Raw genomic sequence first — 26,820 nt, 5'->3', positions numbered from 1 at the left:
TCGTTCCAATTGACTCTATTCCTTGCACGCCTTTCACCCTCCTGTATATATATATATATATATATATATATATATATATATATATATATATATATATATATATATATATATATTATTTTTATTTATTATACTTTGTCGCTGTCTCCCGCGTTTGCGAGGTAGCGCAAGGAAACAGACGAAAGAAATGGCCCACCCCCCCCCCCCATACACATGTATATACATACGTCCACACACGCAAATATACATACCTACACAGCTTTCCATGGTTTACCCCAGACGCTTCACATGCCTTGATTCAATCCACTGACAGCACGTCAACCCCGGTATACCACATCGCTCCAATTCACTCTATTCCTTGCCCTCCTTTCACCCTCCTGCATGTTCAGGCCCCGATCACTCAAAATCTTTTTCACTCCATCTTTCCACCTCCAATTTGGTCTCCCACTTCTCGTTCCCTCCACCTCCGACACATATATCCTCTTGGTCAATCTTTCCTCACTCATTCTCTCCATGTGCCCAAACCATTTCAAAACACCCTCTTCTGCTCTCTCAACCATACTCTTTTTATCTCCACACATCTCTCTTACCCTTACATTACTTACTCGATCAAACCACCTCACACCACATATTGTCCTCAAACATCTCATTTCCAGCACATCCACCCTCCTGCGCACAACTCTATCCATAGCCCACGCCTCGCAACCATACAACATTGTTGGAACCACTATTCCTTCAAACATAGCCATTTTTGCTTTCCGAGATGATGTTCTCGACTTCCACACATTCTTCAAGGCTCCCAGGATTTTCGCCCCCTCCCCCACCCTATGATTCACTTCCGCTTCCATGGTTCCATCCGCTGCCAGATCCACTCCCAGATATCTAAAACACTTTACTTCCTGCAGTTTTTCTCCATTCAAACTTACCTCCCAATTGACTTGACCCTCCACCCTACTGTACCTAATAACCTTGCTCTTATTCACATTCACTCTTAACACTTTCTTCTTTCACACACTTTACCAAACTCAGTCACCAGCTTCTGCAGTTTCTCACATGAATCAGCCACCAGCGCTGTATCATCATATATATATATATATATATATATATATATATATATATATATATATATATATATATATATATATATACATACATATATATTGTTTGCCATTAAAGACAAGTTTGTTTACTTGCTCTAACATCGCCTGGCTCTTCTATTCCATTCTATAGATAACCTTTACGGGTCATTGCCATATGACACTTATTATCCTATTCTTCACGTTCGTTACGTCTTTCCAAAGAACTTAATATCCAATGTCAGTTGCTTCTAATAATTCCTTCCTTAAACGGAGTGTGTTCATCTTCCGGTCGCAAATTGATCACCGACATCCATCTTTCAACCTCATGTGTCACTCTGTTCGCGGTTGTCGGTCATACATAAGTTGATGGCTTTCGACACGAAGAACTGCAGTATTAACCTCTGACCTTTATCCTGGTTTCCTGTCATTTCGCATAATTTGTTTAATGCATTTGTTATGAACACTCGTTGCACGATTGTTAATGCTCGTTGGATGATTTGAGTTCATGCTTGCTGCATAATTATTAACTCGGTGCATGATTATCAAATCTTGGTGCATGGTTATAAAAGCTCGGTGCATGATTATTTATACTCGGGGCATGATTATTAACTCGGTACATGATTATTTATGCTCGGGGCATGATTATTAACTCTCGGTGCTTGATTATTTATGCTCCGGGCATGATTATTGGTGAATGATTATTTATGCTCGGGGCATGATTATTAACTTGGTGAATGATTATTTATGCTCGGTGCATGATTATTTATGCTCGGTGCATGATCATTTATGCTCGGTGCATGACTATTAACTCGGTGCATGATCATTTATGCTCGGTGCATGACTATTAACTCGGTGCATGATCATTTATGCTCGGTGCATGATTATTTATGCTCGGTGCATGATCATTTATGCTCGGTGCATGATTATTTATGCTCGGTGCATGATCATTTATGCTCGGTGCATGACTATTAACTCGGTGCATGATCATTTATGCTCGGTGCATGATTATTTATGCTCGGTGCATGATCATTTATGCTCGGTGCATGATTATTTATGCTCGGTGCATGATCATTTATGCTCGGTGCATGACTATTAACTCGGTGCATGATTATTTATGTTCGGTGCTTGATTATTAACTCCCGGTGCATGATTATTAACTCCCGGTGCTTGATTATTTATGCTCGGTGCATGATTATTTATGTTCGGTGCATGATTATTAACTCCCGGTGCTTGATTATTTATGCTCGGTGCATGATTATTAACTCCCGGTGCTTGATTATTTATGCTCGGTGCATGATTATTTATGTTCGGTGCATGATTATTAACTCCCGGTGCTTGATTATTTATGCTCGGTGCATGATTATTAACTCCCGGTGCTTGATTATTTATGCTCGGTGCATGATTATTTATGCTCGGTGCATGATTATTAACTCCCGGTGCTTGATTATTTATGCTCGGTGCATGATTATTAACTCCCGGTGCTTGATTATTTATGCTCGGTGCATGATTATTTATGTTCGGTGCATGATTATTAACTCCCGGTGCTTGATTATTTATGCTCGGTGCATGATTATTAACTCCCGGTACTTGATTATTTATGCTCGGTGCATGATTATTAACTCCCGGTGCTTGATTATTTATGCTCGGTGCATGATTATTTATGTTCGGTGCATGATTATTAACTCCCGGTGCTTGATTATTTATGCTCGGTGCATGATTATTAACTCCCGGTGCTTGATTATTTATGCTCGGTGCATGATTATTTATGTTCGGTGCATGATTATTTATGTTCGGTACATGATTATTAACTCGGTGCATGATTATTTATGCTCGGTGCATGATTATTTATTCTCGGTGCATGATTATTAACTCGGTGCATGATTATTTATGCTCGGTGCATGATTATTAACTCGGTGCATGATTATTAACTCGGTGCATGATTATTTATGCTCGGTGTGCATGGTTTATATTGCTGCCAGTGTCTGCTCTTCGTTGCCTAATAGTCTGATTTTATTCAGCGCTTATTTCCTGCAGGCCAGTCTGCTCCTGTGACTTAGATGTCCACATACGATGGTCCTGATGCCTTTAGCTGTGTTACGGTTTAGCACATACGATGGTCCTGGTGTATTTAGCTTAGTTAGGGTTTAACACATACGATGGTCCTAATGTATTTAGTTGTGTTAGGGTGTAAGACAGACGATGGTCTTGATGTATTTAGCTGTGTTAGGGTTCAGCACATACGATGGTCCTGATGTACGTAGCTGTGTTAGGGTTTAACACATACGATGGTTCTGATGTACGTAGCTGTGTTAGGGTTTAACACATACGATGGTCCTGATGTACTTACCTGTGTTAGGGTTAGTTTTCTTTGGTTTCAGTCTGATTATCGTCTCATGTCTTTCTCGTCAGTCAGCTGGTTGCCTCGCTACTGAGCGGCATGAACCTGGACCTTATCCCCTCAGTGTCCGTCATTTTGTTGCTATATACCTTCTCAGTCTTCATTGTCCCCTCACTCACAGTCTTCCCTCTACGTACTGACGGCCTGTCATCACATTTTTCCGTCTGAGTGATTAATCTGTTTGTTCCCACCTCATCTGGTTAATGTATATTTTTCTTATTGTTTTTACTCGCGTAAAGTCTCATTCGTGTGTGGATTTTCTTTATCTTTCAAGGCTACGAAAGGGCCTATGAAAAAGTAAATTCTCTCTCTCTCTCTCTCTCTCTCTCTCTCTCTCTCTCTCTCTCTCTCTCTCTCTCTCTCTCTCTCTCTAAAAGAAGTTTCCCCTGTACATGCCTTGCAGTCGCATTCAGTCATCTCCATCCCTTGGAATCCCTCAAATTCCTTCCCTCTTGGCCATGTTTCGCGTCGTGTCCTGTGAGGCTGTATTATGCAGTGTTACTGACACTTCGTTGGACCCGCGACAAAAGATTTCTGTACACAACAGTATAGTTCTGTCGCAGTTCGCTTGTCTCACATCCTAGTCAGATTGAAGACGGCCTGAACCTATTACTTCCTTCCTTCCTTCCTTCCTTCCTTCCTTCCTTCCTACCTCCCATATTATTTATCCTCAATGTAATTGTCGTTCATATCTGTAACCGCGGATATACAATGATTAATGTAGTTACAGATTTATAGTATCTGTTTTTTGTCATCCACTCACATGGCCATAATGTTTTCTTACTGCCTCATGTACCTACATGAGCTGTGGTCTATTTATCGTCTCTCTGCTGTACAGACAGAACTCCTGATAACAGCGAAGTAGAGTTGTTCCATGAAGGAAATGATATCGATCATATCTGGCTTCACATACCGAGATTCGAACTGTGCCAGCCAATAAATATTCCAGTGTATATATATATATATATATATATATATATATATATATATATATATATATATATATATATATATATATATAAGAGCAGTGTGGTTTCAGAAGTGGTAGAGGATGTGTGGATCAGGTGTTTGCTTTGAAGAATGTATGTGAGAAATACTTAGAAAAGCAAATGGATTTGTATGTAGCATTTATGGATCTGGAGAAGGCATATGATAGAGTTGATAGAGATGCTCTGTGGAAGGTATTAAGAATATATGGTGTGGGAGGAAAGTTGTTAGAAGCAGTGAAAAGTTTTTATCGAGGATGTAAGGCATGTGTACGTGTAGGAAGAGAGGAAAGTGATTGCTTCTCAGTGAATGTAGGTTTGCGGCAGGGGTGTGTGATGTCTCCATGGTTGTTTAATTTGTTTATGGATGGGGTTGTTAGGGAGGTAAATGCAAGAGTCTTGGAAAGAGGGGCAAGTATGAAGTCTGTTGGGGATGAGAGAGCTTGGGAAGTGAGTCAGTTGTTGTTCGCTGATGATACAGCGCTGGTGGCGGATTCATGTGAGAAACTGCAGAAGCTGGTGACGGAGTTTGGTAAAGTGTGTGGAAGAAGAAAGTTAAGAGTAAATGTGAATAAGAGCAAGGTTATTAGGTACAGTAGGGTTGAGGGTCAAGTCAATTGGGAGGTGAGTTTGAATGGAGAAAAACTGGAGGAAGTGAAGTGTTTTAGATATCTGGGAGTGGATCTGTCAGCGGATGGAACCATGGAAGCGGAAGTGGATCATAGGGTGGGGGAGGGGGCGAAAATTTTGGGAGCCTTGAAAAATGTGTGGAAGTCGAGAACATTATCCCGGAAAGCAAAAATGGGTATGTTTGAAGGAATAGTAGTTCCAACAATGTTGTATGGTTGCGAGGCGTGGGCTATGGATAGAGTTGTGCGCAGGAGGATGGATGTGCTGGAAATGAGATGTTTGAGGACAATGTGTGGTGTGAGGTGGTTTGATCGAGTAAGTAACGTAAGGGTAAGAGAGATGTGTGGAAATAAAAAGAGCGTGGTTGAGAGAGCAGAAGAGGGTGTTTTGAAATGGTTTGGGCACATGGAGAGAATGAGTGAGGAAAGATTGACCAAGAGGATATATGTGTCGGAGGTGGAGGGAACGAGGAGAAGAGGGAGACCAAATTGGAGGTGGAAAGATGGAGTGAAAAGGATTTTGTGTGATCGGGGCCTGAACATGCAGGAGGGTGAAAGGAGGGCAAGGAATAGAGTGAATTGGAGCGATGTGGTATACAGGGGTTGACGTGCTGTCAGTGGATTGAATCAAGGCATGTGAAGCGTCCGGGGTAAACCAAGGAAAGCTGTGTAGGTATGTATATTTGCGTGTGTGGACGTGTGTATGTACATGTGTATGGGGGGGGGCTGGGCCATTTCTTTCGTCTGTTTCCTTGCGCTACCTCGCAAACGCGGGAGACAGCGACAAAGTATAAAAAAAAAAAAAAAAAATATATATATATATATATATATATATATATATATGTTTATGGTGGGATGAAGGAATAAGATTGTTAGTGAAAGAGGAGAGAGAAGCATTTGGACGATTTTTGCAGGAAAATAGTGCATATGACTGGGAGATGTATAAAAGAAAGAGGCAAGACGTCAAGAGAAAGGTGCGAGAGGTGAAAAAGGGCAAATGAGAGTTGGGGTGAGAGAGCGTCATTAAATTTTAGTGGGAATAAAAAAGGTGTTTTGGCAGAAGGTAAATAAAGTGCGTAAGACAAGAGAACAAATGGGAGTATCGGTGAAGGGGGCAAATGGGGAGGGTATAACCAGGAGTGGTTATGTGAGAAGCAGATGGAATGAGTATTTTGAAGATTTTTTTAATGTGTTTGATTATAGAGAGGCAGATGTAGGGTGTTTTTGTCGAGGTGGTGTGCAAAGTGAGAGGATCAGGGAGAATGATTTGGTAAACAGAAGAGGTAGTGAAAACATTGCGGAAGGTGAAAGCCGGCAAGGCGGTGGGTTTGGATGATATTGCTGTGGAATTGATTAAAAAAGGGGGTGAATGTGTTGTTGACTGGCTGGTGAGGATATTCAGTATATGTATGGTTCATGGTGAAGTGCCTGAGGATTAGCGGAATGCATGCATAACGCCAATGGACAAAGGCAAAGGGGATAAAGGTGAGTGTTCAAATTACAGAGGTATAAGTTTGTTGAGTATTCCTGAGAAATTATATGGGAGGGTATTGATTGAGCGGGTCAAGACATGTACAGAGCATCAGATTGGGGAAGAGCAGTGTGGTTGCAAAAGTGGTAGAGGATGTGTGGATCAGGTGTTTGCTTTGAAGAATGTATGTGAGAAATACTAAGAATAACGAAAGGATCTGTATGTAGCATTTATGGATCTGGAGAAGGCATATGATAGAGTTGATATAGATGTTTTGTGGAAGGTATTAAGAGTATATGGTGTAGGAAGTAAGTTGCTAGAAACAGTGAAAACTTTTTATCGAGGATGTAAGGCATGTGTACGAGTAGGAAGAGAGGAAAGTGATGGGTTCCCAGTGAATGTCGGTTTACGGCAGGGGTGCGTGATGTCTCCATGGTTGTTTAAATTGTATGTGGTTGGGATTATTAGGGAGGTGGATGCAAGAGTTTTGGAGAAAGGGGCAAGTAAGCAGTCTGTTGTGGATGAGAGGGCTTGGGAAGTGAGTCAGTTGTTGTTTACTGATGATACAACGCTGGAGGCTGTTCGAGTGAGAAACTGCGGAAGTTGGTGACTGAGTTTGGTAAAGTGTGTGAAAGATGAAAGCTGATAGTAAATGTGAATAAGAGCAAGGGTATTAGGTTCAGTAGGGCTGAGGGACAGGTGAATTGGGAGTTAGGTTTGAATGGAGAAAAACTGGAGGAGGTGAAGTGCTGTAGATATCTGTGGGTGGATTTGGCAGCGGATGGAACTATGGAAGAGGAAGTGAGTCACAGGGTGGGGGAGGGGGAGAAGGTTCTGGGAGCGTTGAAAAATGTGTGGAGGCGAGAACGTCATTTCGGAAAGCAAAAATGGGTATGTTTGTAGGAATAGCGGTTCCAACAATGTTGTATGGTTGTGAGGTATGGGCTATAGAAAGGGTTGTGCGGAGGAGGGTGGATGTGTTGGAAATGAGATGTTTGAGGACAATACGTGGTGTGAGGTGGTTTGATAGAGTAAGAAATGAAAGAGTAAAAGGGATGTGTGGTAATAAAAAGTGTGTGGTTGAGAGAGCAGAAGAGGGTGTATTGAAATGGTTTGGTCACATGGAGAGAATGAGTGAGGAAAGACTGACAAAGAGGATATATGTGTCAGAGGTGGAGGGAACGAAGAGAAGTGGGAGACCAAATTGGAGGTGGAAGGATGGAGTGAAAAAGATTTTGAACGATCGGGGCCTGACCATACAGGAGGGTGAAAGACGTGCAAGGAATAGAGTGAATTGGAACGATGTGGTATACCGTGGTCGACATGCTGTTAATGGATTGAAGCAGGGCATGTGAAGCGTTTGGAGTAAACCATGGAAAGTTTTTTGGGCCTGGATGTGGAAAAGGAGCTGTGATTTCGGTGCATTACACATGACAGCTGTGTGGACGAATGTGGCCTTTGTTTTCATTTCGTAGCGTACCTCGCGCGCACGTGGGGCGAGGGGGCTGCCATTTCATGAGTGGCAGGGTAGCGACGAGAATGGATGAAGGCAGCATGTATGATTATGTGCATGTGTATATATGTATGAGTCTGTGGGTGGGTTGGGCCATTCTTTCGTCTGTTTCATTGCGCTACCTCGCTAACGTGGGAGACAGGGACAAAGTATAATAAATATATAAAATAGATAATATATATATATATATATATATATATATATATATATATATATATATATATATATATATATATATATATATATATATATATATATATTTTTTTTTTTTTTTTTTTTTTTTTTTTTTTTTTTTGCTTTGTCGCTGTCTCCCGCGTTTGCGAGGTAGCGCAAGGAAACAGACGAAAGAAATGGCTCAACCCACCCCCATACACATGTATATACATACACGTCCACACACGCAAATATACATACCTACACAGCTTTCCATGGTTTACCCCAGACGCTTCACATGCCCTGATTCAATCCACTGACAGCACGTCAACCCCGATATACCACATCGATCCAATTCACTCTATTCCTTGCCCTCCTTTCACCCTCCTGCATGTTCAGGCCCCGATCACAAAATCTTTTTCACTCCATCTTTCCACCTCCAATTTGGTCTCCCACTTCTCCTCGTTCCCTCCACCTCCGACACATATATCCTCTTGGTCAATCTTTCTTCACTCATTCTCTCCATGTGCCCAAACCATTTCAAAACACCCTCTTCTGCTCTCTCAACCACGCTCTTTTTATTTCCACACATCTCTCTTACCCTTACGTTACTTACTCGATCAAACCACCTCACACCACACATTGTCCTCAAACATCTCAGCACATCCCAGCATATCCACCCTCCTCCGCACAACTCTATCCATAGTCCACGCCTCGCAACCATACAACATTGTTGGAACCACTATTCCTTCAAACATACCCATTTTTGCTTTCCGAGTTAATGTTCTCGACTTCCACACATTCTTCAAGGCTCCCAGGATTTTCGCCCCCTCCCCCACCCTGTTATCCACTTTCGCTTCCATGGTTCCATCCGCTGCCAGATCCACTCCCAGATATCTAAAACACTTTACTTCCTGCAGTTTTTTTCCATTCAAACTTACCTCCCAATTGCCTTGACCCTCAACCCTACTGTACCTAATAACCTTGCTCTTATTCACATTTACTCTTAACTTTCTTCTTTCACACACTTTACCAAACTCAGTCACCAGCTTCTGCAGTTTCTCACATGAATCAGCCGCCAGCGCTGTATCATCAGCGAACAACAACTGACTCACTTCCCAAGCTCTCTCATCCACAACAGACTTCATACTTGCCCCTCTTTCCAAAACTCTTGCATTCACCTCCCTAACAGCCCCATCCATAAACAAATTAAACAACCAAGGAGACATCACACACCCCTGCCGCAAACCTATCAGAATTGGTAGAGGATGTGTGGATCAGGTGTTTGCTTTGAAGAATGTATGTGAGAAATACTTAGAAAAGCAAATGGATTTGTATGTAGCATTTATGGATCTGGAGAAGGCATATGATAGAGTTGATAGAGATGCTCTGTGGAAGGTATTAAGAATATATGGTGTGGGAGGCAAGTTGTTAGAAGCAGTGAAAAGTTTTTATCGAGGATGTAAGGCATGTGTACGTGTAGGAAGAGAGGAAAGTGATTGGTTCTTAGTGAATGTAGGTTTGCGGCAGGGGTGTGTGATGTCTCCATGGTTGTTTAATTTGTTTATGGATGGGGCTGTTAGGGAGGTGAATGCAAGAGTTTTGGAAAGAGGGGCAAGTATGAAGTCTGTTGTGGATGAGAGAGCTTGGGAAGTGAGTCAGTTGTTGTTCGCTGATGATACAGCGCTGGTGGCTGATTCATGTGAGAAACTGCAGAAGCTGGTGACTGAGTTTGGTAAAGTGTGTGAAAGAAGAAAGTTAAGAGTAAATGTGAATAAGAGCAAGGTTATTAGGTACAGTAGGGTTGAGGGTCAAGTCAATTGGGAGGTAAGTCTGAATGGAGAAAAACTGGAGGAAGTAAAGTGTTTTAGATATCTGGGAGTGGATCTGGCAGCGGATGGAACCATGGAAGCGGAAGTGGATCATAGGGTGGGGGAGGGGGCGAAAATCCTGGGAGCCTTGAAGAATGTGTGGAAGTCGAGAACATTATCTCGGAAAGCAAAAATGGGTATGTTTGAAGGATTAGTGGTTCCAACAATGCTGTATGGTTGCGAGGCGTGGGCTATGGATAGAGTTGTGCGCAGGAGGATGGATGTGCTGGAGATGAGATGTTTCATGACAATGTGTGGTGTGAGGTGGTTTGATCGAGTAAGTAACGTAAGGGTAAGAGAGATGTGTGGAAATAAAAAGAGCGTGGTTGAGAGAGCAGAAGAGGGTGTTTTAAAATGGTTTGGGCACATGGAGAGAATGAGTGAAGAAAGATTGACCAAGAGATATGTGTCGGAGGTGGAGGAACGAGGAGAAGTGGGAGACCAAATTGGAGGTGGAAAGATGGAGTGATCGGGGCCTGAACATGCAGGAGGGTGAAAGGAGGGCAAGGAATAGAGTGAATTGGATCGATGTGGTATACCGGGGTTGACGTGCTGTCAGTGGATTGAATCAGGGCATGTGAAGCGTCTGGGATAAACCATGGAAAGCTGTGTAGGTATGTATATTTGCGTGTGTGGACGTATGTATATACATGTGTATGGGGGTGGGTTGGGCCATTTCTTTCGTCTGTTTCCTTGCGCTACCTCGCAAACGCGGGAGACAGCGACAAAGCAAAAAAAGAAAAAAAAATACATATATATATATATATATATATATATATATATATATATATATATATATATATATATATATATATATATATATATATATTGTCGATCGGTTCCTTCTTGTTTCATAGACTTGCTCAATATCAGTATTGTCATATTGACTGAAGACTTCTGTTGCTGTAGTCTTATTTCCTTAGCTTTTTCTCTTTATAGAGAGTAGTAAGTGTCCGGCTGATGCCTTCTCCCTTTCGGTTAGGTATCTTACTCGAGGTGTGATTGTGACCAATCATTACAGCTTGTCTGTTGATGCACACTGTACTCTGGGTCCAACACAGGCTGCAGTTGTCTTACTGAACATATCCTTATCCATGCCAATGAAGGCAGCTTTGACACTGACCAACATGAGGTTTAGTTCCCATACAACTCTCATCGTGTGGTTTCTGGTAATTGGCTCGGTCCCATTCTGAACCCTTGGTTCCCTTTACCTCTACATCCCTTTGATGTCCTCCTTCCGTAAAGCTAGCCAAAGCCTGCCCTTATTCTGTCTTGTGCCATTTGATCGAGTGGACGTTTATTCACCACATCTGGGACTAGTGGTGTGGCCAGTCTAGGTGTCACTGTATGGTGTTGTGATCCTCAAAACTCCTCATTACTCTCATGAGTTTAGCAGTATGCGCTGACATATTGACGTATGATTCGAGTCTTTTCGTCAAGTAATATATTTCAGCCAGGAGGAGCAGTGGGCTTGAAGACTGAGTCCAGTAGGTTACCTGGGGTTGCTTTAAGCCATTTGATGAGGCATCTGTGGCATGGCGTCTCTTCTTGCTGTTTATATAATCTTTGGTCCATCGAAGGGTCTTCTTTTATGCCAACCTCAATTGTTTTTCTTATTCCGGAGTCCTTCTGAGGAGAGTGTCATGTGCACACTGACGATCCAGTATCGTACAGTTCTGCCACCTATAATGTATCTTCTTTTAGATTATGCATATTCTACCTTGTAGAAGACCCTGAGTTTCGCATGTATGACATCGTCTCTCTGAGCCTATTTTGCCTTTCACATATTATTTTCCCTTGCTTGTGTTCTTTCATTTACTCTTTAATCATTTTAACGTTTCCTCTCTTTTTAACGGCTGTCCTTGGTAGTGATACTTTTTTAAAGTAACAGGTTTTTCATACTGCATCTTCCAATCCTGTTACACAGATTCATCTTGCATCGACTCTTTAAACTACATCTCAATTGGTATATCAAGTGTCTCTCCACATTTCCCGGGTACATAGCATCTGTGCACCACTACAGATCTAAGACCATCATGAGCCTAGTGTAATCTGCAATATCGTGTAACTTTCACCAGGCTTTCTATAGACTTTCCTCAACCCCAGGTTTTCTCTTTCGGCAGCTTAATCCCCTCAGACTCTCACTTCATTCATTTATTCTTAAGCTGACAGTTTTCTCTCAGAAAATCTTTGGAACTTTTCTGTTTCTCTCGTTTTTTCAGAAATTTTTCTTCCCTCCTATTTTTTCAGCATTCATTGTTCTCCTATACCTTCCAAATGCTGTCTGGATGTTGTGTTGTGTATGTTTTCTCTGGAAATTTTCTTCTTCCTTTAAACTCTTACATATGCGTTGAAATGAGGTTTCTTTCGTTTCTGTATCCTACTAGTAGCACGTATTTACTGCCTTTCTCATTATGAAACTCACAGAACCTCCCGCACCACTGTCCCATGGTATGAGGAACTCCATGTCGTCGTTCATGTTCCGAAGGAGGATACTCAACCGTAAAAATTTTCTTCCCGCGTGTGTATTTTCTCTTCGAAATTCGTTTCCACGAATCTTTTGCTATTTCCTGACTAACCGAGTACTCAGACTCGAGTATTGTGGGATCACTTTTCCCAGGTGGGGTATCGTTGAGGACGTTTTCTATTTCCAGGCTGTTGTACCTGAAAATGAGATCCAGTTTTCTTATTGTCCGAGCTCCCCCGTGTTCAGTGACATGCTGGCGCGGAGAGCTCTGGACGCACTCTAATACCTATGCCTCTAATATATATATATATATATATATATATATATATATATATATATATATATATATATATATATATATAGATGTATATTTTTTTTTGTGTGTGTGTGTTTATTTATTTTATTTTGCTTTGTCGCTGTCTCCCGCGTTAGCAAGGTAGCGCAAGGAAACAGACGAAAGAATGGCCCAACCCACCCACATACACATGTATATACATACACGTCCACACACGCAAATATACATACCTTTACATCTCAATGTACACATATATATACACACACAGGCATATACACATGTACATAATTCATACTGTCTGCCTTTATTTATTCCCATCGCCACCTCGCCACACATGGAATAACAACCCCCTCCCCCCAAATGTGTGCGAGGTAGCGCTAGGAAAGACAACAAAGGCCCCATTCGTTCACCCTCAGCCTCTAGCTGTCATGTAATAATGCACCGAAACCACAGCTCCCTTTTCACATCCAGGCCCCACACAACTTTCCATGGTTTACCCCAGACGCTTCACATGCCCTGATTCAATCCATTGACACCACGTCGACCCTGGTATACCACATCGTTCCAATTCACTCTATTCCTTGCTCGCATTTCACCCTCCTGCATGTTCAGGCCCCGATCACTCAAAATCTTTTTCACTCCAACTTTCCACCTTCAATTTGGTCTCCCACTTCTTCGTTCCCTCCACCTCCGACACATATATCCTCTTGGTCAATCTTTCCTCACTCATTCTCTCCATGTGACCAAACCATTTCAAAACACCCTCTTCTGCTCTCTCAACCACACTCCTTTTATTTCCACACATCTCTCTTACCCTTACATTACTTTACTCGATCAAACCACCTCACACCACATATTGTCCTCAAGCATCTCATTTCCAGCACATCCGCCCTCCTGCGCACAACTCTATCCATAGCCCACGCCTCGCAACCATACAACATTGTTGGAACCACTATTCCTTCAAACATACCCATTTTTGCTTTCCGAGATAACGTTCTCGACTTCCAAACATTCTTCAAGGCTCCCAAAATTTTCGCCCCCTCCCCTACCCTATGAGTCACTTCTGCTTCCATGGTTCCATCCGCTGCCAAATCCACTCCCAGATATCTAAAACACTTTACTTCCTCCAGTTATTCTCCATTCAAACTTACCTCCCAATTGACTTGACCCTCAACCCTACTGTACCTAATAACCTTGCTCTTATTCACATTTACTCTTAACTTTCTTCTTTCACACACTTTACCAAACTCATTCACCAGCTTCTGCAGTTTCTCACATGAATCAGCCACTAGCGATGTATCATCAGCGAACAACAACTGACTCACTTCCCAAGCTCTCTCATTCATAACGGACTGCATACTTGCCCCTCTTTCCAAGACTCTTGCATTCACCTCCATAACAACCCCATCCATAAACAAATTAAACAACCATACAGACATCACGCACCCCTGCCGCACACCTACATTCACTGAGAACCAATCACTTTTCTCTCTTCCTACACGTACACATGCATTACATCCTCGATAAAAACTTTTCACTGCTTCTAATAACTTGCCTCCCACACCATATATTCTTAATACCTTCCACAGAGCATCTCTATCAACTCTATCATATGCCTTCTCCAGATCCATAAATGCTACATACAAATCCATTTGTTTTTCTAAGTATTTCTCACATACATTCTTCAAAGCAAACACCTGATCCACACATCCTCTACCACTTCTGAAACCACACTGCTCTTCCCCAATCTGATGCTTTGTACATCCTTTCACCCTCTCAATCAATACCCTCCCATGTAATTTCCCAGGTATACTAAACAAACATATACCTCTGTAAGCATTGTAACTTTCTAAAAGGGGAAACAGAAAAAGGAGTCACGCAGGGAGTGCTCATCCTCCTCGAAGGCTCAGATTGGGGAGTCTAAATGTGTGTGTGGATGTAACCAAGATGAAAAAAAAGGAGAGATAGGTAGTATGTTGGAGGAAAGGAGCCTAAATGTTTTGGCTCTAAGTGAAACGAAGCTCAAGGGTAAAGGGGAAGAGTGGTTTGGGAATGTCTTGGGAGTAAAGTCAGGGGTTAGTGAGAGGACAAGAGTAAGGGAAGGAGTAGCACTACTCCTGAAACAGGAGTGGTGGGAGTATGTGATAGAGTGTAAGAAAGTAAACTCTAGATTGATATGGGTAAAACTGAAAGTTGATGGAGAGAGATGGGTAACTATTCGCATAGGAAGAGAAGAAAGTTATTGATTCTCAGTGAATGTTGGTTTGAGGCAGGGGTGTGTGATGTCTCCATGGTTGTTTAATTTGTCTATGGATGGGGTTGTTAGGGAGGTGAATGCAAGAATTTTGGAAAGATGGGCAAGTATGCAGTCTGTTGTGGATGAGAGAGCTTGGGAAGTGAGTCAGTTGTTGTTAGCTGATGATACAGCCCTGTTGGCTGATTCGGGTGAGAAACTGAAAAGTTTGATAAAGTGTGTGAAAGAAGAAAGTTAAGAGTAAATGTGAATAAGAGCAAGGTCATTAGGTACAGTAGGGTTGAGGGACAACTCAAATGGGAGGTAAGCTTGAATGGAGAAAAATTGGAGGAAGTGAAGGTTTTAGATATCTGGGAGTGGATTTGGCAGCGGATGGAACCATGGAAGCGGAAGTGAATCATAAGGTGGGGGAGGGGGCGAAAGTTCTGGGAGCGTTTAGGAATGTGTGGAAATCGAGAACATTATCTCGGAAAGCAAAAAGGGGTATATTTGAAGGAATAGTGGTTCCAACAATGTTATATGGTGCGAGGCGTGGGCTATGGATAGAGTAATGCGGAGGAGGGTGGATGTGTTGGAAATGAGATGTTTGAGGACAATATGTGGTGTGAGGTGGTTTGATCGAGTAAGTAATAATAGGGTAAGAGAGATGTGTGGTAATAAAACGAGTGTGGTTGAGATAGCAGAAGAGGGTGTTTTGAAATGGTTTGGTCACATGGAGAGACTGAGTGAGGAAAGATTGACCAAGAGGATATATGTGTCAGAGGTGGAGGGAACGAGGAGAAGTGGGAGACCAAATTGGAGGTGGAAAGATGGAGTGAAAAAGATTCTGAGTGATCGGGGCCTGAACATGCAGGAGGGTGAAAGGCGTGCAAGGAAGAGTGAATTGGAACGATGTGGTATGCCGGGGTCGACGTGGTGTCAATGGATTGAACTAGGGCATGTGAAGCGTCTGGGGTAAACCATGGAAAGTTTTTTGGGGCCTGGATGTGGAAAGGGAGCTGTGGTTTCGGTGCATTATTACATGACAGTTAGAGACTGAGTGTAAACGAATGTGGCGTTTTGTTGTCTTTTCCTAGCGCTACCTCGCGTACATGAGGGGGGAGGGGGGTGTTATTTAATGTGTGACGGGGTGGCGATGGGAATGAATAAAGGCAGACAGTATGTATTATGTACATGTGTATATATGTATATGTCTGTGTGTGTATATATATGTATATGTTGAGATTTATAGGTATGTCTATTTGCGTGTGTGGACGTGTATGTATATACATGTGTATGTGGGTGGGTTGGGCCATTCTTTCGTCTGTTTCCTTGCGCTACCTCGCTAACGCGGGAGACAGCGACAAAGCAAAATAATATATATATATTTTTTTTTTTTTTTTTTTTTTGCTTTGTCGCTGTCTCCCGCGTTTGCGAGGTAGCGCAAGGAAACAGACGAAAGAAATGGCCCAACCCACCCCCATACACATGCCTTGATTCAATCCACTGACAGCACGTCAACCCCGGTATACCACATCGCTCCAATTCACTCTATTCTTTGCCCTCCTTTCACCCTCCTGCATGTTCAGGCCCCGTTCACACAAAATCTTTTTCACTCCATCTTTCCACCTCCAATTTGGTCTCCCTCTTCTCCTCGTTCCCTCCACCTCCGACACATATATCCTCTTGGTCAATCTTTCCTCACTCATTCTCTCCATGTGACCAAACCATTTCAAAACACCCTCTTCTGCTCTCTCAACCACGCTCTTTTTATTTATACACATCTCTCTTACCCTTACGTTACTTACTCGATCAAACCACCTCACACCACACATTGTCCTCAAACATCTCATTTCCAGCACATCCATCCTCCTGCGCACAACTCTATCCATAGTCCACGCCTCGCAACCATACAACATTGTTGGAACCACTATTCCTTCAAACATACCCATTTTTGCTTTTCGAGATAATGTTCTCGACTTCCACACATTCTTCAAGGCTCCCAGAATTTTCGCCCCCTCCCCCACCCTATGATCCACTTCCGCTTCCATGTGTGTGTGTGTGTGTGTGTGTGTGTGTGTGTGTGTGTATATATATTGGAAAGGATCACAATTTTGCGCGTGATCAAGATATTCCCCGTGGACTCATAGTAATATATATATATATATATATATATGTTTGTGTAGCCAGGCAGGATAATCCTGGAGGCATAGGAGGTTGAAAGCTGTGGCACATTTTCCATTGTTCATTAGTACAGTTCCTATTTGCCGTACAATCTTTCGGTAGTCTTGAAGTTTCTTCAGGAGTTCCCCGCCGTGACCAAGACGCCCCTTCAGGAGGAATATGTCATTTAATAGTACAAGTGCCACCGTGAGGAGAGTGAACCTCACTCATACATTGGAATGACACGGACTCGACTATCGAGGCGCCTCACCTGTCACCTACAGAATGGAGCCATCAAGAACCACTGCGCCACTCCACATAACTCCCGCCTGACACGACAAGACCTGAAGGAGAACACCAAGATCATCGACAGAGAACAAGACTCTCGCCTTCTCTTGTTCCTAGACGCAATTTCATCATCACAAAACAACCGACAATAAAAACGAGTCAAAGATTTTCACATCCTTCCACTCTGAAAACGCCACATAAGCCTTACCAACCAGGCAAATAGGGAGCGATCAGCTCCACCCACCTGTCTCCCCCCCGATCCACCAGAATCATATATAAGTAGCCACCCACGACAGAACCATCAGATCCAGCCTGAAGATGGAAAAGCTAGTTCCGAAACGTCGCGATCCTTTGGGCAAATAGAAACTGTACGTAAGAAAATAAAGGAGAATGTACCATAGCTTTCAACCTCGTATGTCTCAAAGGACAAAAAGAAGAAAAAAAAAAAAAAAAAAAAATATATATATACATATATATATATATATATATATATATATATATATATATATATATATATATATATATATATATATATATATATATATATATTCCTATGAGTCCACGGGGAAAATGAAGCACGAAAAGTTCCCAGGTGCACTTTCGTGTAATAATCACATCATCAGGGGAGACATAAGAGAGAAATATAACAGTCAGTTGATATACATCGAAGAGACGAAGCTAGGACGCCATTTGGTAAACATGTTTACCAAATGGCGTCCTAGCCATTAGGTACAGTAGGGTTGAGGGTCAAGTCAATTGGGAGGTGAGTTTGAATGGAGAAAAACTGGAGGAAGTGAAGTGTTTTAGATATCTGGGAGTGGATCTGGCAGCGGATGGAACCATGGAAGCGGAAGTGGATCATAGGGTGGGGGAGGGGGCGAAAATTCTGGGGGCCTTGAAGAATGTGTGGAAGTCGAGAACATTATCTCGGAAAGCAAAAATGGGTATGTTTGAAGGAATAGTGGTTCCAACAATGTTGTATGGTTGCGAGGCGTGGGCTATGGATAGAGTTGTGCGCAGGAGGATGGATGTGCTGGAAATGAGATGTTTGAGACAATGTGTGGTGTGAGGTGGTTTGATCGAGTGAGTAACGTAAGGGTAAGAGAGATGTGTGGAAATAAAAAGAGCGTGGTTGAGAGAGCAGAAGAGGGTGTTTTGAAGTGGTTTGGGCACATGGAGAGGATGAGTGAGGAAAGATTGGCCAAGAGGATATATGTGTCGGAGGTGGAGGGAACAAGGAGAAGAGGGAGACCAAATTGGAGGTGGAAAGATGGAGTGAAAAAGATTTTGTGTGATCGGGGCCTGAACATGCAGGAGGGTGAAAGGAGGGCAAGGAATAGAGTGAATTGGAGCGATGTGGTATACCGGGGTTGACGTGCTGTCAGTGGATTGAAGCAGGGCATGTGAAGCGTCTGGGGTAAACCATGGAAAGCTGTGTAGGTATGTATATTTGCGTGTGTGGACGTATGTATATACATGTGTATGGGGGGGGGGGGTTGGGCCATTTCTTTCGTCTGTTTCCTTGTGCTACCTCGCAAACGCGGGAGACAGCGACAAAGTAAAAAAAAAGAAAAAAAAAAAAAAAATATATATATATATATATACATATATATATATATATATATATATATATATATATATATATATATATATATTTGATTATTTATTTATTTATATATTTTGCTTTGTCGCTGTCTCCCGCGTTAGCGAGGTAGCGCAAGGAAACAGACGAAAGAATGGCCCAACCCACCCACATACACATCTATATACATACACGTCCACACACGCAAATATACATACCTATACATCTCAACGTATACATATATATACACACACAGACATATACATATATACACATGTACATAATTCATACTGTCTGCCCTTATTAATTCCCATCGCCACCCCACCACACATGAAATAACAAACCCCTCCCCTCTCATGTGTGCGAGGTAGTGCTAGGAAAATACAATAAAGGCCACATTCGTTTACACTCAGTCTCTAGCTGTCATGTAATAATGCACCGAAACCACAGCTCCCTTTCCACATCCAGGCCCCACAGAACTTTCCATGGTTTACCCCAGACGCTTCACATGCCCTGGTTCAATCCATTGACCGCGTCGACCCCGGTATACCACATCGTTCCAATTCACTCTATTCCTTGCACGCCTTTCACCCTCCTGCATGTTCAGGCCCCGATCACTCAAAATCTTTTTCACTCCATCCTTCCACCTTCAGTTTGGTCTCCCGCCTCTCCTCGTTCCCTCTATCTCTAACACATATATCCTCTTTGTCAATCTTTCCTCACTCATTCTCTCCATGTGACCAAACCATTTCAGTATAACCTCTTCTGCTCTGTCAACCACACTCTTTTTATTACCATACATCTCACTTACCCTTTCATTACTTGCTCGATCAAACCACCTCACACCACACCTTGTCCTCAAACATCTCATTTCCAACACATACACCCTCCTCCGCGCAACCCTATCTATAGCCCATGCCTCGCAACCATATACCACTGTTGGAACTACTATTCCTCCAAACATCCCCATTTTTGCTCTCCGAGATTGCGTTCTCGCCTTCCACACATTCTTCAACGCTCCCAGAACCTTCGCCCCATCCCCCACCCTGTGACTCACTTCCACTTCCAAGGTACCATCCGCTGCTAAATCCACTCCCAGAAACTGCAGAAGTTGGTGAATAAGTTTGGTAAAGTGTGTGAAAGAAGAAAGCTTACAGTAAATTTGTACAATAGCAAGGTTATTAGGTTCATTAGTGTTGAGGGACAAGTTAATTGGGAGGTAAGTTTGAATGGAGAAAAACTGGAGGAAGTGAAGTGTTTTAGACATCTGGGAATGGATTAAGCAGCGGATGGATATATATATATATATACTATGTAAATAAGTCATCCTAAACAAAGCATAAAAAGGGCTGACGATAGAAAAGCAAAAAGCAAAAATGACACGAGGTTTGGTAGAGGTGGCAAACTTACTTTTTAAAATGGGGCAGGTAGTAGGTGTAAGGAAGGACGTGAAATGAGAAAGAGTTCCAACGGCCACACACTAATCATGTGAAGAATATGAGAGAGTGTAGTTAATAATGGGGACAAGCAAGCTGCCAGTTTTCGGGAGGAAAAACCAAAGTGATGTGTGAATGTTGTTGATTCTGACAGTCAGGTAGTGAGTTAGAAATGAGACACGAGCTCCTAATCAAGAGTTGATACTCAAGATTTCGACATTTGTCTTCCTCAGGATAATATGGTACAGTAGTGCCTCACACGGGGTTATATTTGATGCTCTGGATCTGGTTCCCGGTCAGTGTGGCGGGTTGCTCTCTGACCGCTCAGTTCTTTCGCCTACCTGCCCAGTCAACCAGTCTGGTTGCTATTATATCCCTCCTATAGCTCTCTCCTTCTGTAATGATGTTGTTTTCTAGTAGAATGTAGATTTGAGAGTGAGGTTCGGCGAGATACTTGACCAGTTTGTGAGGGGCGGTACCTATACCAGATGTTAGAGGTCTCGTATCGGAAAGCGAGAAGGCCGTCAACAGAAAGAGCGGCTACAACGGAAACTTACGGCGCAGTGCAATGTAGTCCAGATACCGACAATCCACCAAACGGTTTACTTCGTTGGAAACATAGGTCACAGTTATAGAGAAATTCAAATGGATCATGAGCTGTGACCTCTTTTCCCTAAAAGTACGTTATCTCGTAATCATTTTATTTTTAGGAAGTCATCCCTTAGCTTTCTGATTTATCTTTTCCAGTAGCTTACAGAGCGCAACCGTCCAGGAGACGAGTCTGTAGTTCAATGCCTCTTCATCGGTTATTCTTCTCTTAGAAAATTATGTTTTTCTGCTCTTTTCCCTTCCTTTGGCACTTTGTCATTCTTCAGCGACATTTTTAGCGGTATTTTAGGTAGTTTATCGAGTATATCTGCACACGTCTTTGGCATATATGGTAAAATTTCATCAGAGCCATGAGGCTTGTGCGGGTCTTTTGATATTTTGTTAATGTCTTCTAGATGTCTGTGCTTTTTAAGACCTTCTCCACTCCATCACTGGTACGTGTGTTATAGTTTCTTCAGCAGCCACGTTTGACCTACTGTTTCATTTTCTCACATATCTTTACATTAACCTATTCAACTCTATCCTGCGAATCCCTAATCCTGCTTAGATGCTCTTCAACTGACAAATGACTCTCGATGAATATAGGGAAAAGTTTTGGATTTTCGCCTGCTTTAGTCGTTGTTTTGCTCTCTTGAACTGTATATGGCTTGAATACCGCCTCTATGTTCGTCATGGCACATTCCGATGATTCTTTGCTTTTTGACATCTATTTATGGACCATTTCCATGCCTTAATCTTCCCTCTGTGTTTGAAGCTAGATTAACCCATGACCCTACTCCTTCACTGTAAACGTCACAGAACCTTTCACTACTGTGTCTTTGTTCCTGGCTACCGAACTCCATTTCCCAGCTTATGTTACCACAGATATTATGTGTAGCTTCCAAGATTCTGTCTTCTCTTCAAGTCTTGTCGCGCCTCTGTTTATATTCTTACATACCTACACAAGCAAGGTAAAGCTTTAACTGATCACTTTTCCACGCTGGTGTGTGTGTGTGTGTGTGTGTGTGTGTGTGTGTGTGTGTGTGTGTGTGTGTGTGTGTCAGTACAGGGCTAGAATTCTACGCTCAAGGGGACCCGAATTTTGGGCATTGTCTTCTTTTATACATAATTTTCTGCTACTCATATATTAAGATATTTCTTTACGTCTTTCTAAAAAGGTTTTTGCTTTGCGTTATGTTATGGCCTCCGTTTCTTATATATTTGCATCTTTTGAAATGATTACTTTTGACTTAATCGAACTAGTGTGCGGGATATGATTCGGTCTCCCCTAACTCTTCTCTCTTCCGTGATGAACAAAATTGATAATTGCCTTTAGCCACTTGCTATTGCTAAGTCGTCTTAACCCCGGTACCATCTTTGTCGCCCTCCTCTGCACCTTATCAAATAGATTTTAGGACTTATGTACATGTGTAGACCAAACTGAAGAGGAATATTCTTGCTTGGGCATTATATTTGCTGTGTCCAATTTTCTCCAGCGGTAACATACCAACATCAGTTAACCCATGTCACCTGCTTTGAGAGAGTGAGTAAGAGTTACTGTGTCATCCTTCAACATCAGGAATGATATAGGCAGGGTAAGTCGAGAGGCTGGAGCCCAAGTTTATTCTTACTATTGTCTTTATAACAAAAAGTGAAAGGATGCGTGTCGCTGGTGGTGGAATGCATGACATCTTCATGTTCATTCTACTTTATGACTTTCCTAAAAAAAAGAAAAAATCCTGCAAGGTATATTTTTTCTACCTGTTTTTCGTCCGGCGTGTTGCCGGAGGGAGTAGATGGTGGGGAGGGAACCTTTGCTTTGCTATTCTTTTCATCTACTGCTTTTAAGGGGACCGCATTCCTTTTTTAAGCAGTGTTAAGGCCAGACCACCTCGCTTGGACCTTGCGTCTGTGTTGTTTGTGTATCTGTGTAACTCTCGTACACTGTATATGATTGCTATTTGTGATTACTATTTGTGTGCTATGTGTAGAGAATTTTGCACTCGTTTTGCTCCGTCTCTCAACTTAGTATAAATGTACTGTCTTCACTCCGTGTACGTATGCACACACACACACACACACACACACACACACACACACACACACACACACACACGGCCCAAGCCAGATACCCATTTACCGACCAGCTCCGAATTGTGAGTGAACACCTGGGTTAGGTGCGTCCTCACTGTTTATTTGTGTCTTAGTATGAGTATAACCGTCCTTGTGTGTGGGATGGGTTGGATGTGTGTTTATATCTTTGTCCATTTTTTCTTTAAGTCGGCTCCAGACGACCGTTGTGGATTCCTTTCACACACCATCTTGTCCATCTCCTTTTCGAATGAGAAAGATCTGCTTTCCTGTTAGCAAAACTAAAACGTGCTGTATTTTCCAATTCACTCGTGGATAACAGAAGTTCACCTGCAGGCTTATTGGATTTCCGAAGAGAAAACAGAAACGAGCATTACTGAAGAATAAAGTTTTGAGACAAAGCATGAACTTTCCCTTTCAGGGTAGACTAAACATCTCCAAACAGATTTTTCTGTTTGGAGAGCTCCCTCGCAGAGCTCCCTCGCAGCAGCAAGTCCCAGGTGGTGTCTATTTATGCACTTCCTCCTCGTTCTGGTTCTATTCATCTCACGGCTATTGAGAACACATTTGGGGGGGGTGGCTTTGGGAATGTGAATATTCTATTCGTTTTACCCACGAGGCTGAAGAAATACAAAATACTTTAATCACAAAGCCAGAATTAGCATTTCACATAACTTTGTTACCGAGGGAAACTACTACCAGAAGTCAAAAGTCCCTCAGGTTTACATTTTCCAGATGCGCCCTCGTTTCCAGACGAATTAATTGCCATCATATCACTGACGATAACCAGCAGCTGTTGCTTTAGGGAGACACGAAAGATTATTTTCTGAGAAGAACTGAATGAGACACCAGTAGAGAGAGAGAGTTGTAAATATTTAAGAGTCCTAAACGCCTTTTGAATAACGCTGGACTCGACGCTGTCCAAGAAGTGTTGAGGCTTCGGTTATTCGATACTCGCCTTCTTTGGTGCACCAGCCGCCTGGTAGTGATGCTTAGTTAACAGCTGTGAATCAGTCAAGATGGCTCATGTCATTCTAAGAAGCTGTTGTTGTGTGAGGTGCTACCTCATGGTCTGTAGCCGATATCTTCGACTCTTTTAGCGAACTTTGGTCTCGGTCACCTAAACATAGTGTTGTGTTGCCCTTGTAGGGAGGGCAGAGTAACACCTTGAGCTTCCCATGTCAGACTTTATCATCAGGTGTTATAGATAAAGCTCCTGAGAGACATGAAACATTTTGAATGTTACTACAAAAATTGAATGGATTAATATGTAAATCAAAAAGAAAAATACTAAAAACTGCAAGTGATTTAAGAGATCTTCGTTCTCCCTCTATCCTGTAAGTACATTGATCTATTGAACATGACCCATCCTTTACCTTGTAAGGTCATTGATCTGTTGAATATTAAATTTTAAGGGCATTGATCGGCCGAATATGATCCCTCCGTTATCTTATGAGGTTACTGATCTGCTGAAAATGATCCTTCACTTGTAATTACATTGTCCTCCTGAACGCAATCCTTACATTATCCCGTGAGGTCTGCCTTAGATGGCAGTGATGCACCTAAACGCAGCAGAAGAAAGTTGTAGGAACAAAGCAATAACCGTCAAATTATAAGCATTTGCCACAAAAATGAGAATAAGATAAAATCTCAAATTGGTACTGGAAAAAACGAAGACGACGTTTGAAGAAGAGATTTCAAAGGTAAGGGACCTGTGTATTTTCAGCATGTTTCGAAAGTATATGGGAAATATACTAGAGAAACTGATGACGAAAGATCTGATGGTTTATGATGCGTGTGGAGATCAGTAATCGTAAGTTAGATTCCTGATTCATGTAGATGGAGGGAGGTTAGTAAAGCAGAAGGTTCTTCCCCACCAGCTCCTTCCTCTGGCACATCATCTCAGCAGGAGAATAACTATGAAGGAAGACCATGTAATATAGAATATACTGACATGGACATTCTGTAAGAAAGGTTGAGTGAAAAACCATTTGATCTATTTTCAGTCACAGTTACTCTCAAGAGGAAATATTTCAGCCCAAAATCTGCAAAGAAAAAAGTTAGAGTACATGCAAATTAGATAATAATATTTCAATAGTGTTAACTTTTAACTGATATCATTAAGATATTTGTCTAGATGTGATTCAGATGTATTGATGATCCTCGCTTTGACAATATCTGGTCAGTTTGCTTAGATGTTGCTTATCATTAATGATAATTACATATCGTTACTCTGTTTTCTATATCATAATACACATTGTCAGTTAATGTGGAGAAACTTCGGGTAATACAATCAGACAGGAAGAATCATTTGCCTTTTACGAAATGCTTGTAACTTATACTAAGTTTGTATTTCAGGCCTTTCAACCTTGAGCTTCTGTAGGTTTGCCGTTGATGATATTCATAGAAATATCAGAGAATATACAAACGAAGTTGAAAGGTTACGAATTTCATATCTATATATTCCACCCTCCTTGTATTTCAATACCAGGCAGGGAGTGCTCAAGCTCCGCGAAGGCTTGGGCTGTTGTGAGCGGATGTGACCTTTCTTCGTCTGTTCTTGGCACTACCTCACTAACGCGGAAATCGGCGATCAAGTATGAAAAAAGGAAAATATATATATATATATATATATATATATATATATATATATATATATATATATATATATATATATATATATTTTTTTTTTTTTTTTTTTTCTTTGTCGCTGTCTCCCGCGTTTGCGAGGTAGCGCAAGGAAACAGACGAAAGAAATGGCTCAAACCACCCCCATACACATGTATATACATACGTCCACACACGCAAATATACATACCTACACAGCTTTCCATGGTTTACCCCAGACGCTTCACATGCCCTGATTCAATCCACTGACAGCACGTCAACCCCGGTATACCACATCGATCCAATTCACTCTATTCCTTGCCCTCCTTTCACCCTCCCGCATGTTCAGGCCCCGATCACACAAAATCTTTTTCACTCCATCTTTCCACATCCAATTTGGTCTCCCTCTTCTCCTCGTTCCCTCCACCTCCGACACATATATCCTCTTGGTCAATCTTTCCTCACTCATTCTCTCCATGTGCCCAAACCATTTCAAAACACCCTCTTCTGCTCCCTCAACCACGCTCTTTTTATTTATACACATCTCTCTTACCCTTACGTTACTTACTCGATCAAACCACCTCACACCACACATTGTCCTCAAACATCTCATTTCCAGCACATCCATCCTCCTGCGCACAACTCTATCCATAGCCCACGCCTCGGAACCATACAACATTGTTGGAACCACTATTCCTTCAAACATACCCATTTTTGCTTTCCGAGATAATGTTCTCGACTTCCACACATTCTTCAAGGCTCCCAGAATTTTCGCCCCCTCCCCCACCCTATGATCCACTTCCGCTTCCATGGTTCCATCCGCTGCCAGATCCACTCCCAGATATCTAAAACACTTTACTTCCTCCAGTTTTTCTCCATTCAAACTTACCTCCCAATTGACTTGACCCTCAACCCTACTGTACCTAATAACCTTGCTCTTATTCACATTTACTCTTAACTTTCTTCTTTCACA

The 26,820-nt window shown here is 42.1% G+C and overlaps 1 pseudogene; it reads left to right on the top strand.

Annotated features, from left to right (window-relative positions):
• LOC139754819 (uncharacterized) overlaps positions 1–26,820 on the top strand; it is a 539,145-nt pseudogene that overhangs the window by 397,934 nt on the left and 114,391 nt on the right.

Source organism: Panulirus ornatus, chromosome 1 (genome assembly GCF_036320965.1).
Source record: "Panulirus ornatus isolate Po-2019 chromosome 1, ASM3632096v1, whole genome shotgun sequence".
In the NCBI taxonomy this organism is placed as follows: Eukaryota; Metazoa; Arthropoda; class Malacostraca; order Decapoda; family Palinuridae; genus Panulirus; species Panulirus ornatus.
Note: the sequence above shows the minus strand (reverse complement) of the source record. Positions and strands in the feature narration are given on the sequence as shown.